A 16,512-nucleotide genomic window follows, 5' to 3' on the forward strand; every position below is an offset into this window, starting at 1 on the left:
CCCCAAAGGAAAAGGCAGCCCCCCACATATAACGACTGTGAGTAAAGATGAAAATACAAACACAGATGAAATAGATTTTAGCAAAGTGAGACCCGACTTACTGAATAGACCGAGGATAGGAAAGATAGCTTTGCGGTCAACACAAAAACCTACAAACAACCACGCAGAGGACGCAAAAGACCCTCCGCACCGACTAACGGTACGGAGGTGCTCCCTCTGCGTCTCAGAGCTTCCAGCAAGCAAGAAAAACCAATATAGCAAGCTGGACAGAAAAAATAGCAAACAAAAGTAACACAAGCAAAACTTAGCTTATGCAGGGCAGACAGGCCACAAGAACGATCCAGGAGAGAGAGCAAGACCAATACTGGAACATTGACTGGAGGCCAGGAACAAAGAACTAGGTGGAGTTAAATAGAGCAGCACCTAACGACTTAACCTCGTCACCTGAGGAAGGAAACTCAGAAGCCGCAGCCCCACTTACATCCACCAGAGGAAGCTCATAGACAGAACCAGCCGAAGTACCACTCATGACCACAGGAGGGAGCTTGACCACAGAATTCACAACAGTGGGCTGTGCAATAGGCTGTGCAATATACTACGTGGGCTGTGCAATATACTGCATGGGCTGTGCAATATACTACGTGGGCTGTGCAATATACTACGTGGGCTGTGCAATAGGCTGTGCAATATACTACGTGGGCTGTGCAATATACTGCGTGGGCTGTGCAATATACTACGTGGGCTGTGCAATATACTGAGTGGGCTGTGCAATATACTGCATGGGCTGTGCAATATACTACGTGGGCTGTGCAATATACTACGTGAGCTGTGCAATATACTGCGTGGGCTGTGCAATATACCAGTTGGGCTGTGCAATATACTACGTGGGCTGTGCAATATACTGCGTGGGCTCTGCAATATACTACGTGGGCTGTGCAATATACTACTTGGGCTGTGCAATATACTACGTGGATTGTGCAATAGGCTGTGCAATATACTGCGTGGGCTGTGCAATATACTGGGTGGGCTGTGCAATATGCTACGTGGGCTGTGCAATATACTACGTGGGCTGTGCAATAGGCTGTGCAATGTACTGCATGGCCTGTGCAATATACTACGTGGGCTGTGCAATATACTACTTGGGCTGTGCAATATACTGCGTGGGCTGTGCAATATGCTACGTGGGCTGTGCAATATACTACGTGGGCTGTGCAATATACTACATGGGCTGTGCAATATACTATGTGGGCTGTGCAATATACTACGTGGGCTGTGCAATAGGCTGTGCAATATACTACGTGGGCAATGCAATATACTGCGTGGGCTGTGCAATAGGCTGTGCAATATACTGCGTGGGCTGTGCAATATACTACTTGGGCTGTGCAATAGGCTGCGCTATATACTCCATGGGCTGTGCAATATACTGCGTGGGCTGTGCATTAGGCTGTGCAATATACTACGTGGCCTGTGCAATATACTGCGTGGGCTGTGCAATATACTACGTGGCCTGTGCAATAGGCTGTGCAATATACTACGTGGCCTGTGCAATATACTACGTGGGCTGTGCAATATACTGCGTGGGCTGTGCAATATACTACGTGGGCTGTGCAATATACTGCGTGGGCTGTGCAATAGGCTGTGCAATATACTACGTGGGCTGTGCAATATACTACGTGAGCTGTGCAATATACTACGTGGGCTGTGCAATATACTACGTGGGCTGTGCAATAGGCTGTGCAATATACTACGTGGGCTGTGCAATATACTGCGTGGGCTGTGCAATATACTACGTGGGCTGTGCAATATACTGCGTGGGCTGTGCAATATACTGCATGGGCTGTGCAATATACTACGTGGGCTGTGCAATATACTACGTGGGCTGTGCAATATACTACGTGAGCTGTGCAATATACTGCGTGGGCTGTGCAATATACCAATTGGGCTGTGCAATATACTACGTGGGCTGTGCAATATACTGCGTGGGCTGTGCAATATACTACGTGGGCTGTGCAATATACTACGTGGGTTGTGCAATAGGCTGTGCAGTATACTGCGTGGGCTGTGCAATATACTGGGTGGGCTGTGCAATATGCTACGTGGGCTGTGAAATATACTACGTGGGCTGTGCAATAGGCTGTGCAATGTACTGCATGGGCTGTGCAATATACTACGTGGGCTGTGCAATATACTACTTGGGCTGTGCAATATACTGCGTGGGCTGTGCAATATGCTACGTGGGCTGTGCAATATACTACGTGGGCTGTGCAATATACTACATGGGCTGTGCAATATACTACGTGGGCTGTGCAATATTTTACGTGGGCTGTGCAATAGGCTGTGCAATATACTACGTGGGCTGTGCAATATACTGCGTGGGCTGTGCAATAGGCTGTGCAATATACTGCGTGGGCTGTGCAATATACTACTTGGGCTGTGCAATATACTACGTGGGCAATGCAATATATTGCGTGGGCTGTGCAATAGGCTGTGCAATATACTGCGTGGGCTGTGCAATATACTACTTGGGCTGTGCAATAGGCTGCGCTATATACTCCATGGGCTTTGCAATATACTGCGTGGGCTGTGCATTAGGCTGTGCAATATACTACGTGGCCTGTGCAATATACTACGTGGGCTGTGCAATATACTACGTGGCCTGTGCAATAGGCTGTGCAATATACTACGTGGCCTGTGCAATATACTACGTGGGCTGTGCAATATACTGCGTGGGCTGTGCAATATACTACGTGGGCTGTGCAATATACTGCGTGGGCTGTGCAATAGGCTGTGCAATATACTACGTGGGCTGTGCAATATACTACGTGAGCTGTGCAATATACTACGTGGGCTGTGCAATATACTACGTGGGCTGTGCAATAGGCTGTGCAATATACTACGTGGGCTGTGCAATATACTGCGTGGGCTGTGCAATATACTACGTGGGCTGTGCAATATACTGCGTGGGCTGTGCAATATACTGCATGGGCTGTGCAATATACTACGTGGGCTGTGCAATATACTACGTGGGCTGTGCAATATACTACGTGAGCTGTGCAATATACTGCGTGGGCTGTGCAATATACCAATTGGGCTGTGCAATATACTACGTGGGCTGTGCAATATACTGCGTGGGCTGTGCAACATACTACGTGGGCTGTGCAATATACTACGTGGGTTGTGCAATAGGCTGTGCAGTATACTGCGTGGGCTGTGCAATATACTGGGTGGGCTGTGCAATATGCTACGTGGGCTGTGAAATATACTACGTGGGCTGTGCAATAGGCTGTGCAATGTACTGCATGGGCTGTGCAATATACTACGTGGGCTGTGCAATATACTACTTGGGCTGTGCAATATACTGCGTGGGCTGTGCAATATACTACGTGGGCTGTGCAATATACTACATGGGCTGTGCAATATACTACGTGGGCTGTGCAATATTTTACGTGGGCTGTGCAATAGGCTGTGCAATATACTACGTGGGCTGTGCAATATACTGCGTGGGCTGTGCAATAGGCTGTGCAATATACTGCGTGGGCTGTGCAATATACTACTTGGGCTGTGCAATAGGCTGCGCTATATACTCCATGGGCTGTGCAATATACTGCGTGGGCTGTGCATTAGGCTGTGCAATATACTACGTGGCCTGTGCAATATACTATGTGGGCTGTGCAATATACTACGTGGCCTGTGCAATATGCTACGTGGCTGTGCAATATACTCCATGGCCTGTGCTATATACTATGTGGGCTGTGCAATATACTACTTGGGCTGCGCTATATACTCCATGGGCTGTGCAATATACTGCGTGGGCTGTGCAATAGGCTGTGCAATATACTACGTGGCCTGTGCAATATACTACGTGGGCTGTGCAATATACTATGTGGCCTGTGCAATATACTACATGGGCTGTGCAATATACTACGTGGCCTGTGCAATATACTACGTGGCTGTGCAATATACTACGTGGGCTGTGCAATATACTACGTGGGCTGTGCAGTATACTACGTGGCCTGTGTTATACACTACGTGGCCTGTGTTATACACTGCGTGCGTGGTACTGGGCGGGCTGTGCAATATACTACGTGGGCTGTGCAATATACTACATGGGCTGTGCTATATACTCCGTGGGCTGTGCTATATACTCCATGGCTTGTGCTATATACTATGTGGGCTGTGCTATATACTACGTGGCCGGCCGCAAACAATCAGCAACAGGCGCAGTCCTGCCGCGAATTAGCGCGGGATTTCAACCACGCTTCGCTAATTGGTCGTGGCCGGCCAAATCCTGTGTATTCAATGTATTATTCTAAAATCTTCATAAATAAACTACATACATATTCTAGAATATGCATTAGAATCGGGCTACCATCTAGTTTATTATAATGACCAGACCTGAAATGACAATCACTTTTCACCTATTGTGTCCCCCCATTTCCTTGTAGATTGTAAGCTTGCGAGCAGGGACCTCACTCCTAATGTCACTGTTTAAATTGTCTTAACTCGTACCGAATTTATTGTTTGTACATGTCCCCGCTTAATTGTAAAGTGCTGCGGAATATGTTGGCGCTATATAAATAAAAATTATTATTATTTATTTATTGGGCGCCGGCGTCACATGTCACAACAACCGCATGGGTGTCCAGAGAAAATGAGTGCTGACACTGCGGGAATCACGCCAGCGCGGTAGATGAGTAGAAGCTTTACTATTTTTTGTGAGCCAAGCGAGGAGTATGAGAAGAAGTTGGCCAAGTAGTGTGCAGCGCCCCAGGGTCCTGGTCGTTGCAGTAATATCATTCTCCTCTAGGGGGAGTGATGTTGCGTTTGAAGGCAATAAAGGAGATCTCTTTACCAGGTATCACAAACATGGAACATACTTCACACTCCAGTCCACCAGGGGGAACTATGCACCTATTTATTAGGGCACTCTTCACAATTAGGTAAAACTGGTGGTCTGGATAGGAAGTCAGAAGCTGGCTGGGCTTCCCCGAGTCAGTCCCTGTCAGGCAGACAGAGAAAACGGAGGAACATCTAAGAGTTGCTGACAGGGTTGGTCCCTGACAGGGGTGGGATCCTGTCAGAGGCCTAGACAGAAGGCAACGGAGCTGCGCCTGCCCCACGTGCGGCAGCATCCTAAGAAAGAGACATGGACAGCGAACTGTATTGTAGAGGGTGAGAGACGAAGTCATAGCAAAAGGAGAGGAAACCAGAAGGAGTTCTGCCACACACAGGCCGCCTCCTTCTGAGGCGCAGGATCCGGTAGCCGGAACACAGAGGGAGCAACCGTCTCCATGCCTTGCTCCAGAGACCGGCAGGACAGCTAATTCCATGTTACTGATCCGCCCTATACCCAGGAAACACGGTGGCAACTTGTGGGGGCCGGGGCGTGCTAGAGTCCCTGTAAAAAGCCTCAGGCAAACAGTCATACGGGTTTGTTCCTATCCATCTGGGGGACAGAGAGAGACATAACATCTAGAACACCAACAACAGTTGTGAGGATCTTACGAGAGGCTCAGCAATAAGGTACTACAACACCCAGGCACTAGAGGAAGGCTACTGATTTCCACCTGGATAAGGGGACTCTGGATTTGCCTCCAAACCAGCCGGACTCTGCCTACCCTGTGATCTGGTGCTCTGGACTGTGGATGCTGAAGCCTTCAGTAAAGGTAAAGAGACTGCAACCTTGTTTCCTCGTTCTTCACTGCGCCTCACACCATCCACCATCTAAACACTGGGAAGCCCTGGGGATATACTTCACCTGTGGGAAGGTATACCATCTAGCTGCCATAACATCACCCCAGCAGACCACTAAGCAGCATCGGTCACCCTGACCGAATACCACAGGTGGCGTCACGAACATTTTCCCTTTAAAGACCTTCCCCCTTTTATAACGGACGTCCCATGGGCCACGGACGGGGTCAGCTACCGTGACATCTCCCTTGAGAACCGAAGGACCCGGTACCGAGTTCCCCACAGCCCTTGGGGGCGCTCCAAGTGGACTACTTCTTTAACGTCTTTTGTATGTCAATAAAGTAACATAAGTGAACTACTGTCTGATTCTAGTTTTTATTCGATATCCTATGAGTTTTGTCTAATGACATTTTATGCACCTTGTCATATTCTAGGGACCCTCTTATTTGTTGGTATAATAAATGTATAGTAAAAATAAGAAAAAAGATCTGTTCTCATTTATTGGACCTCTGCCGTTCCGCCATAATTTGTTCTCTTGTTGTTTTCCTGTTTCTTCTGGCTAGGAAAAAAATATGACCTCTGGAGTCAACCAGCAGGTCACTTAACCGTGCGGTCTGGTAGGCAAGTATAGATTTTTCTTGTTATTTTTGTACCACCTCGGTCTTATTAATGGTCATTTTTTTAACATATGACATCACTTTATAATTGTGGAAGGTTGAAATATAAGACCTCCACCAATTTCAAATATATATATACTGTATAGTTGCTCATCCAGCACAATGCGTACCGTGAAATTGAGGCTGATTGTGGTTCTTGGCACATCATGGTGGCCAGGAGACTCGCTGAGCTGGGAAAAACATTAAAATGATGCAGGAAAGTGGCTCAGTGGTTAGCACGTCAGCCTTATAGCGCTGGGATTCTGGGTTCAAATACCACCAAGAACAACATCTGTAAGGCTACGTTCACATTAGCGTTTTGCGAGTTTGCGTCGGGCGACGCAGCGGCGACGCATGCGTCACGCGCCCCTATATTTAACATGGGGGACGCATGGACATGCGTTGTGCGACGCATGCATTTTTTTTTGCCGCAAGCGTCGGGCACAGAAAACGCAACAAGTTGCATTTTTCTTGCGTCCAAATTTCGGCAAAAAAGGATGCATGCGTCGCAAAGCGCAGCGTTTTTGCGTGCGTTTTGGTGCGTTTTTATTTGCGTTGTGCGTTGCGTCGCCGACGCAGCGGCGCACAACGCAAATGTGAACGTAGCCTAAGGAGTTTGTATTTTGTCCTCGTGTTTGTATATGTTTCCTCCATTCCTCCAGTTTAATCCCACACTGCAAAGATATCCTGATAAGGACTATAGATTGTGAGCCCCAATGGGAACAGTGATGATAATGTCTATAAAGTGCTGTGGATTTAATGGCGCTATATAAGTGAGTAAAATAAAAATAAATAAAATAGTGCTAAGATAAAGCAGCATTTCATTCATGACTGCCGAGACCTGAACCAACCTCCAGAAGCACCCATGCAATGACTGAAACAACAACCATCAACTTGAAACTTTTTAATTTTCGTTTAACATCAGTAAACAAAACTTACCGTAGCTTTCTTTTTTGGCAGGGGTCAGTCACAGCTTTAAACATACGGCCCGAGGGGCCTATAAACTTTCCATGAAGCACCTTGTCCCCCCCCCCAAGATTGCCTTCGAAAGGATACTTGGCACCATCAACCCACCGTGACTTTTACTTATGTAAACAAATGAACACTTTGAACCTGCTCCGGATCTCAGATGAGGAGAGAGACAGGAAGCCAGGTTGCTGCAGCTTTATAAGGAAGGGGAGGGTCCCATATTGGGAAAAGGGAGCACACCAGGCACACACAAGTCACTGCAATTAGTTAACCCCAGCATTACCAGATCGGGCCTGGCGGTCAGGGGTGCATCGGCAGATATAGCCGAAGTGCCCCACATCTAATTTCTGGTGGTGGTCCGAAAGATCAGTCCCTCACTGGTCATAAACTGTTGACTACTGCAACCTCCTGCTCTGTGGCCTCCCCCCGAACACTCTCGCACGCCTCCAATCTATTCTAAACTCTGCTGCCCGACTAATCCACCTGTCCCCCCGCTATTCCCTGGCCTCTCCCCTCTGTCAATCCCTTCACTGGCTCCCCATTGCCCAGAGACTCCAGTGCAAAGCCCGAACCATGACATACAAAGCCATCCACATCCAGTCTCCTCCATACATCTGTGACCTCGTCTCCCGGTACTTTCCTGCACGCAACCTCCGATCCTCACAAGATCTCCTTCTCTACTCCCCTCTTATCTCCTCTTCCCACAATCGCATACAAGATTTCTCTTGCACATCACCCCTACTCTGGAACCTTCTACCACAACACATCAGACTCTCGCCTACCATCGAAACCTTCAAAAAGAACCTGAAGACCTACCTCTTCCGACAAGCCTATAACCTGAAGTAACCACCGATCGACCAAACCGCTGCACGACCAGCTCTATCCTCACCTACCGTATTCTCACCCATCCCTTGTAGATTGTGAGCCTTCGCGGGCAGGGTCCTCACTCCTCCTGTACCAGTTATGACTTGTATTGTTTAAGATTATTCTACTTGTTTTTATTATGTATACCCCTCCTTACATGTAAAGCACCATGGAATAAATGGCGCTATAACAATAAATAATAATAATAATAACTGTTGGCATATCCTGGTGAAATGACAAGAATGCCCCTTTAAAATTAGTCCTCCTGTATGGTACCGCCCATGACTGAAGGACCAAGTACTTCTTTTCCTCTCAATGACTTTGGGACCAATATCTCACCATGGTGTTTGCTAACAATACAGTTTCTCTGAAGAGTCCTGCAGGGATTTTCACCACTCAGTTACAAGAGGGATAGGTGCAACCAGGACTGAGCCCTGTCAAGGACACCGTAGCATAACACATGGTGTTTCTCTACGGCAGGGGTGGGGAACTTCAGGCCCCAGGGCCATTTACGGCTCTCGATGACCTTTTATCAGGCCCCCGGGCAGATTATCAGTGACCACATTCTTGGGCAGGGAGGTGTATATTGATTGCCACCAGCTCATTAATTTCTTCTTGCGCTGTTACCACACACATGCATTTTTCACTACTGAAGGGCATGCAATGAAAGATTACGTCCTGAAATCAGTGCCAGAGTCAGGATATACTTTGTGGGTGGAGTTTGTACGGCCCCCGAAGGATAGTATAAATATCCAAATGGCCCTTGGTAGAAAAACGATTCCCCACCACTGCACTACGGTATGAATGCCCTTGATAGTTGGCATAGACTAGTAATTGAGTGAAGCTTTCTCCAGAGATCGTTGTTGTATCCTGTTGAGTGCAAAGTCTATGTGTGAGCTTCCAAGAAAAGTGGGAAGAAGGGAGTGAAAACATTTTTGAGTACATTTCAGAACATTGGCTGTCGGGCCCATTAAAGAAAATAGCTCTTTTCTTACATTTAATAGCATATACTACTGTAAAGGTGCCCATACACAGTCAGGACCAACTGACTGGCAGCAGCTGCCAAGGCAAACAGGATCATGGGGTGCATTAAAAGAGGTCTGGATACACATGATGAGAGCATTATACTGCCTCTGTACAAATCCCTAGTTAGACCGCACATGGAGTACTGTGTCCAGTTTTGGGCACCGGTGCTCAGGAAGGATATAATGGAACTAGAGAGAGTACAAAAGAGGGCAACAAAATTAATAAAGGGGATGGGAGAACTACAATACCCAGATAGATTAGCGAAATTAGGATTATTTAGTCTAGAAAAAAGACGACTGAGGGGCGATCTAATAACCATGTATAAGTATATAAGGGGACAATACAAATATCTCGCTGAGGATCTGTTTATACCAAGGAAGGTGACGGGCACAAGGGGGCATTCTTTGCGTCTGGAGGAGAGAAGGTTTTTCCACCAACATAGAAGAGGATTCTTTACTGTTAGGGCAGTGAGAATCTGGAATTGCTTGCCTGAGGAGGTGGTGATGGCGAACTCAGTCGAGGGGTTCAAGAGAGGCCTGGATGTCTTCCTGGAGCAGAACAATATTGTATCATACAATTATTAGGTTCTGTAGAAGGATGTAGATCTGGGTATTTATTATGATGGAATATAGGCTGAACTGGATGGACAAATGTCTTTTTTCGGCCTTACTAACTATGTTACTATGTTACTATGTTACTATCTTATCTGTATGGGGCCTCCCAAATTTAACCTTTAGAAGAGACTGGAGGAAGAAGGATCATGTTAAATTTCAACCCAAGATTCTTAAGGCGGTGTTCCACTTTTAAAAAAGTGGATCCTAAACTTTTCCTGTGATGTAAACTATCAAAATCAGATAGTAATTACCCTACTTGGTTCCAGTTCCAGATCCCAGCTGATGCACTGGTCTCAGTGTATTGGCTGCAACGGTGCCTTCACATAGACAGCTCACATTACTGCTGCTGCAAAAACACTGAGACAGGAGCAGCGGCAGGGAGCCGGTGCTGGAACAAGAGAGGATTAGTACTATATCATGTTGTTATTTTACATCACAGAAAACGTTTTGGACCCTTTTTTCTAAATCTGGAAAGCCCATTGAGGGAAGATTAAACTACACGGAAGGTGGCTAATAAACGACCGTCGATTGGCCGATTGGCAGTCCAAGGTTCAGGCCTTCAGACGAACCTCCGCCTACCGGAAGTAGCAAGCTCACAGCAGCTCAATAGTTCCCGCAGGGCTCACGTAGCTTAACAATGTCATGCAATTTCCAGAGCCGACATCGCTGGAGCAGCGCCAATGCAGGAGGAGAGTGTATGGTGTTTTTATTTTACAAGGGGGGTTACTTCATTATAAAAGGGTTGTCCAGGTAATGCACAACCCCTTTAAGATTGCTTAAAAAAATCATGCTTGTCAGCAGCACATTGTGCTGTATAAATGTGCCCTATAGTGGTGCAGTGTAAATACTCCCTTAGTTCTCGAGATAATTAATTGACAGAGGAGCTTGGTTGCGGCATCTCTCTAGTGAAAATACATACACACTTGGCCGAACTGAGCATACATATGTATGTGGAAGTCGGGAGGAATAGCTGATAACCGAACCAAGTTTGTTTGGCCAGCAACTATTGTCCGGCCTTTGGCTACAAGTCTCCAATCACTCTATGTGAATGCAGACTTGTGAATCCACACGTCACACGCACTGCGAATTGCATACTTGCAGAGACACATTCCCACTAGACATGTCAGGCCCCACTCAAAAAACCTGCATTAAGCGGGACCACACAGGTCTAGTCGGCATTTGATCGAATGTATGCAAACCTTACTGTTACGTACATGAGCCGCTTCATTTGATTTTCGTGCTCTTATGTAATGAACTTCTTAGACTCACACATGCTTCTTGGTATTGCTTTGAGACTAGTAGTAACTCTCTTTGTTGTCTGTGCATAGTTCCAGACCATAGTTCCAGACCACAGTCATGAAGATGTCTCCTGCTTGTCTGTGGTTTCTAGTGGGATACCAGTCACTGATTTACTTGTCTGCGGCTTCCAATAACCTTGCTACCTGTCTGTGGAGGAAATTGTCTACTTTTTTGTGGTATCCAGAACCCTTGTTACCTGTTAGTGAAGGACCTACCTGCCTGCGGTTTGCAGTATCAACCTGCCTGCAGTTTCCAGAACGTCTTCGTGGCTGTCTGCAGCTTCCAAGGTATTCAGACTTTCTAGTTTTTTTGGAGTCCTTTCTGCTACCTGTCACCGGTCTTCTAAGACCTCTTCTACATGTCCACCTGTGGTTTTCAGGACCCCTTCCTGGCAGTGTGTGGCTTCCTTGGTAATAGACTTTCTTGTTACTCCGCAGTTTTGCCTGCTACTTGTCCGCGTCTTCATGATGCCTCTTTTTTGCCTACGTTCTTCAGTAACTCTGCAGTCTGACGAAGGTGTTAAGCAACTCTGCTATCTGTCTGTGGCTTCCAGGACTTTATTAAATTTTTACTTTGCATTCTATGTGTCCGTGTTCCGCATTTTCCATCTAGCGCCCATGGCCCTTTTGCCCACCCGGACCTTGGGCTTGGAGGATCCACCTCACCAGTTGAGCCTGCTATACATAACACTTATACTTGCAGTCATTCACCCGTGGCCCCCTGCATCGGAGAATCTACATAGAGTGAGCGCAGACTTGTAGCCTAGCTCCGGACAACCCCTTGCGAAATATTATGCATACCTATTAGGATTATCTTTTTTAACTCTTGCTGCTAGATGCTAATGGTGCCTCAACTACATAGTGCTTAAAGGAGCTGTAGGGTTTGTTCCGGGACCAGTGGGGTCTAAGCTCCCTGCCACCATGGCCAATACTGTGTGCCAGATTGGGTTGATAACGTGATCAGAAGTGCGTCAGATGGGACTATGGGAATGGACTTTGCTAAAATTGGTATAAGGGAAGTATGTTATTTGCCGAAAGCCTGAGTAAATATGCACAATCCAGCCGGCCAAGTAGGTTGGTTATCTGCTACCAGGACCGTCATAGATCTGGATAGTTTCTCACTCAGGTTCTCATGTATAGCATGCATATAGACAGAAGGCTGCACGGGTGATTGCCTCATCTAATAGTAATGCAGAAGGGCGAGTCTCTGGGGCATGGTTCCTCCATTTAAAGAAAACAGCATTATTACAGAATTTGCTTTTCCTGCCAGGATCCAGGCACCCCCTGGGGCACTGAGTGACACTGTCACCCTCACACCCTCTCCACACAGTCCAGGATTTTGTTTTGTTAGGAATCTTAAACTCTGAGAATTGGGCGACCTTCGGGCTCCAGGTCTTGCAGTGCTCTCTGCTGATAAAAACCTTATCACAAAGACTCTTAACCTTTGACCTTTGCCAACAAGGAACCTGAGACTAGAACAGACTGTGTTCTGAACTAATTCAAGAGAAAATGAAATAGGGACGCAAAATAGCAATATTCACTTACACCAGCTCCATTTTCATCATTGACTTTTATTAGAGCGTAGAGGTGCAGATAATATATTTTTAAAGGGTTCTCTGGTTTCAGAAATCTCTTGTTCCCCGGCTGCGATTTGTTTTAAAAAACCAAATTGTCTTTACTCACCCTCCCAGATCCAGAGCCGAGTCTCCACTGCTGCTCCCCATGTCTGCTATTGTCTGCAGCGCTGATGTCATGTGACCAGCACTGCAGCCAATCAGTGAGCTCAGCGGTTCTTGCTGTCAACAAGAGCAGACCTCACTGATTGGCGGCAGAGATGTCGATGTGATGTTAGCGCTGAAGACAATAACAGACACCGGAAGCAATGGCGGAACCAGGGAGTGTGAGTAAAGCACAGTTTACTTTTTCTAAAAAATAAAACCGCAGCCAGGGGACGGGATTTCCCAAAGCCAGAAAACCAATGGGTTTTTAGATAAACCTAGGTGCACATCAGGCTTGGACTGGCCCACTGGAGAACAGGAGAATACTCAGGTGGGCCACCACCATCTTCTGTGAGCAGTATTTGGCACAATATACTTGAATCACTATGTACTGACAGAAGCAGCATCTTATTCATTTAACCATCTATCCAGGTCATTGTTATATATATTTGTGTTTGAGGGTAATGTCACATTTGCATGTAGTTGAAGCGTGGGACCCTGGGGTTTCTTACTGGTGGGCCCTTGGCTCCCCAGTATGACACTGGTGCACATGGAGTCTTTTTTGCAGTGTTTTTGGAGGAAAAACTGAAGAACCTCCAACTTTTTGAGGAAGATTTGGAGAGTTTTATGCTCCAAAACCTACTCAACCACAAACAAACTCAGTGTAAACATACCCTTACGTTGCCAATATCCTGTCACATCCCTAGGACCTACAAAAAGTGACACCCTAAAAGCCATACACTCATTTCATGAGTACATGTGGCAGGCACACCATGGGACCTTATCCTCCTGGAAATTAGTTGATCGTCAACAGTGCTAATTATATGGAGATTTTCCAAAATCTCTAAATGCTTTCATACAACACAATTATGTTTAACAATTTTCCAATTGTGGCCATGTATGGTCAACCATGGTGGATATATTCCAATGCAAGATTTTGCCATAAATCTTCAGCAAAATCTGTGTGGTACATGCTGATTCAGCCCTGAACTTGCAATGGATTTTTGTCCAATCTAAAGTAAAAATTAGCTAAGCTAAAAAATTGACGTGTTATGAATTAAAAATTGTTCTCCACAAATTTATTCCTTTATATGTTTGAAAACTCCATCCACACGCTGCATGGTCTTGTAAATTGACACAATATTTATTGATGTGAGGTGAACATATGTCATCCAAGTGCTGTCCGTTTTTATCACAGACCCTGAGATTTTTATTGCCAAGTTTGATCCGACATTGGACTCCATAAATTTTGTGCGGCGTCGGAGAAGAGATACGCCGCTGTCAGACCCTTATTTCAGTAGCTTATCACAAGTATTTGGCTTTCCAAAGTTTTCCACTAATGAAAAAAACCTTTGAGTGAGCATAAGACGACTCCTCAGCATTGCATAGGCGGATTTGCAGCTGTCTATTGTGCTACTGCTATACATTGCAGCTGAGTCAGGGATTAGGAATTACGTCTGGCATGTAGATGATGAAGACATGTAAATTGTGTGACAGGAACAACTGAGTCTATAGAGATTGAAGGTTTTTTTTTCTAGTTTCTGGGAAGGAACCTCACTCATATACCAGAACTGGTTTGTCTATATTCTAAATCTCAAGTTCCTTCCCAGAAACAGACATTTCATATAGAGGAGATCACTTATTGTTTATCTATGGAGTTTGGCAGGGATCTCAATAAAATAGAGACCCCCATACACAAAGACTAAAGTCAGCCAAACCTGCCGACAGGCTGGCTGGCACTTTTCAGCCTGGGGGCAATCACAAGGCAGTGGTCCTCCAGTTGAGGTGCTTTTGTCCTGCTTATGTCTGGCCGCTGCATTAAAGCAGCAGGGATAACAGGTTTTAAAAACAGGCTGGTACATAGATATGGGAACAGAACGGAGCTTGCTGCCTGCATAGATACTGTGACAGAAGCAAGCTGACTACATAGACACGAGACCGGAACCAAGATTGCTATGTAGACAAGGAAACTGACTGGAGCTTACTACAGAGATATGGGAGCAGAACGGAGCTTACTACAGAGATATGGGATCAGAACTGAGCTTAATACAGAGCTATGGGAGCAGAACCGAGCTTACTACAGAGCTATGGGAGCAGAACTGAGCTTACTACAGAGCTATGGGAGCAGAATCAAGCTTACTACAGAGCTATGGGAGCAGAATCAAGCTTACTACGGAGATATGGGAGCAGAACAGAGCTTACTACAGAGCTATGGGAGCAGAACCGAGCTTACTACAGAGCTATGGGAGCAGAACCGAGCTTACTACAGAGCTATGGGAGCAGAACCGAGCTTACTACAGAGCTATGGGAGCAGAACCGAGCTTACTACAGAGCTATGGGAGCAGAATCGAGCTTACTACAGAGATATAGGAACAGAACGGAGCTTACTACAGAGCTATGGGAGCAGAACTGAGCTTACTACAGAGCTATGGGAGCAGAATCGAGCTTACTACAGAGATATAGGAACAGAATGGAGCTTGCTGCAGAGCTATGGGAGCAGAACCGAGCTTGCTAAAGAAATATGGAAGCAGAATCGAGCTTACTACAGAGATATGGGAGCAGAACCGAGCTTACTACAGAAATATGAGAGCAGAACCGAGCTTGCTACAGAGATATGGGAGCAGAACCGAGCTTACTAAAGAAATATGGGAGCAGAACCGAGCTTACTACAGAGCTATGGGAGCAGAACCGAGCTTACTACAGAGTTATGGGAGCAGAATCGAGCTTATTACAGAGATATAGGAACAGAACGGAGCTTACTACAGAGCTATGGGAGCAGAACCGAGCTTTCTAAAGAAATATGGGAGCAGAACCGAGCTTACTACGGAGATATGGGCGCAGAACCGAGCTTACTATAGAGATAAGGGAGCAGAACCGAACTTACTACAGAAATATGGGAGCAGAACCAAGCTTACTACAGAAATATGGGAGCAGAACCGAGCTTACTACAGAGATATGGGAGCAGAACCGAGCTTACTACAGAGATATGGGAGCAGAACCGAGCTTACTACAGAGATAAGGGAGCAGAACCGAACTTACTACAGAAATATGGGAGCAGAACCAAGCTTACTACAGAAATATGGGAGCAGAACCGAGCTTACTACAGAGATATAGGAGCAGAACCGAGCTTACTATAGAGATAAGGGAGCAGAACCGAACTTACTACAGAAATATGGGAGCAGAACCAAGCTTACTACAGAAATATGGGAGCAGAACCGAGCTTACTACAGAAATATGGGAGGAGAACCGAGCTTACTATAGAGATAAGGGAGCAGAATCAAACTTACTACAGAAATATGGGAGCAGAACCAAGCTTACTACAGAAATATGGGAGCAGAACCGAGCTTACTACAGAAATATGGGAGGAGAACCGAGCATACTATAGAGATAAGGGAGCAGAACCAAGCTTACTACAGAAATATGGGAGCAGAAACGAGCTTACTACAGAGATAAGGGAGCAGAACCAAGCTTACTATGTCTACTACAAGATACGGGAACAATACCAAGCTTACGTCATACGTATGGTACCAGAATCTAGATTACTACATTGATTCAGTACCAGAACTACAGTTACTGCTTAGATATGGTACCATAACGGAGCTTACTTACAAACATACATACAACTCCAGAAACACGGACATGTAAATACACTGTACGGCAGGGGCATTGCTAGGCT

The 16,512-nt window shown here is 46.1% G+C and overlaps 1 protein-coding gene across 1 annotated transcript in view; it reads left to right on the top strand.

The window, feature by feature from the left end:
* The first annotated feature begins 11,178 nt into the window (after positions 1 to 11,178).
* Positions 11,179 to 16,512, top strand: part of SFRP1 (secreted frizzled related protein 1) — an 89,676-nt gene continuing 84,342 nt past the window's right edge. The window contains exon 1 of the mRNA XM_069766673.1: positions 11,179 to 11,406. The gene's annotated coding sequence lies outside the window, so the exon portion shown is untranslated. The remainder of the gene's footprint in view (positions 11,407 to 16,512) is intronic.

Source organism: Ranitomeya imitator, chromosome 4 (genome assembly GCF_032444005.1).
Source record: "Ranitomeya imitator isolate aRanImi1 chromosome 4, aRanImi1.pri, whole genome shotgun sequence".
NCBI lineage: Eukaryota > Metazoa > Chordata > Amphibia > Anura > Dendrobatidae > Ranitomeya > Ranitomeya imitator.